This window comes from Olea europaea, chromosome 6 (genome assembly GCF_002742605.1).
Source record: "Olea europaea var. sylvestris chromosome 6, O_europaea_v1, whole genome shotgun sequence".
NCBI lineage: Eukaryota > Viridiplantae > Streptophyta > Magnoliopsida > Lamiales > Oleaceae > Olea > Olea europaea.
The window spans coordinates 5,647,262-5,648,991 of record NC_036242.1 but is presented as its reverse complement, the minus strand read 5'-3'; positions in this window follow the sequence as shown (position 1 = coordinate 5,648,991).

Sequence of the window (1,730 nt, the reverse complement as noted above, 5' to 3'; positions counted from 1 at the left end):
ACAAGTACAACATTTGCCAACCACTCGGGGTATTGCACCTCTCGGATGAAACCCGCCTGTAGCAATTTTTCCACCTCTGCTCTAGCCGCAGCCTGCCTCTCAGGGGCAAGGTTTATCTTTTTCTGCTTCACTGCTTAGCCCCTGGCTGGACACCGAGGCGGTGCTGCGCGACAGTTGAGCTAATCCCCGGGATATCATTTGGGTTCCAAGCGAAGACATCCAAATTTTCGGCTAGACACTTCGCCAATTTTTCCTTCTCTTCGGATCCCAGACCTGTTCCAACAAGAAACTCCTTTCCTTCGTCAATAAAGATTTTTTCAATCATATCAAGCGGCTCGATCCGCTCCCTCGGGAGTTCTACATCCAGCATCATGACTGATGGTGGGCTTTTGGCTTGTATACAATCCACATAGCACTTTCTTGATGCATGCTGGTCTCCTCGCACGCTCCCGATCCCCCTGCTGGTTGGGAACTTCATAATTTGATGGTATGTCGATGGGACCGCGCCAGCTGCATTTAGCAATGGCCGGCCGTAGATATCGTTGTAAGCCATGGGGGTCTTGACAACCAAGAAATTAGTCACGATCACCACTGTCGCTGGGTATGTCCCAAGCGTGACTGAAAGCTCTACAGTCCCTTCCGGTATCACTGTTGCCCCTCCAAAGCCTTGTAGGGGGGTAGTCACCACCTTCAACCTTTCTTGAGGAATTTTTAGACCCAAGAAGGCATCCCAGGTGAGGACATTTGCCGCACTCCCTCCATCGACTAATACCCTCTTCACGTCAAAATCCGCAATATCACCTACTATTACTAAGGCGTCATCATGGGGGTGGGTTACACCAATCAAGCCCTCTTCATCGAAAGTTATACTCTGGTTGAATTTTGCTTTTTTCTGTATAGAGCAGACCCTTAATGAGCGCGCATAACTCTTCCTAGCTGAATTTGAGTCGCCGTCCGATGCTACTCCTCCGATGATCATGTTTATCACTCCTGCTCTTGGTGGGGGCATGCCTTCGACCCTTTGCCTGCTCTTATCGTTTTTCACATACTTTGCCAATAGCCCCCGTCTCAGCAGGCGCTCAATTTCTTCCTTTAATTGTAGGCATTCTTCGGTATCATGCCCGTGATCTCTATGAAAATGGCAGTATTTACTTTGATTTCTCTTGCCCGAAGGGGTTAGCATTGGTTTGGGCCATTCGAGCTCCTTCATGTGCTGTATCTCCATCAATAACTTTGTTCGTGGAATGTTCAAAGGGGTGGGTGTCTTGACCTCCTCTCGTTTTTGCCTGACTGACCGGTCTTGGACATAACCCTTGCTCGTGCGTTCACTCTTCTGCTTATTTCTATCATTGTGCTTTTGCTCGTCATATGTTTTTCGCTTATTAGCTTCCGTCTCCCTTCCATCCCTGAGATTTTTAGTTACCTTCTCCGCTTCCTCCGCATCGACATACTTGTCTCCCTTCTTTAATAGGTCATGCATCGACTCCGGGGGGTTCTTGGACAGTGACATCTTAAAGGCCCGATTTCGCGTTCCATTCATCAAGGCTGTAACCACTGCGGACATTTGCAGGTCTCTAATGCCAAGAGTCGCCCGGCAAACCTGGCTAAGTATTCCTGCAATGACTCGTCTTTGTCCTGTACGACCTACATCAACCCAATGGCTGTCTTCCTCTTCCTCTTGGTGCTTAGGAAATAAGCCACAAAGCTCCTGGAGAGCTCATCAAATGACT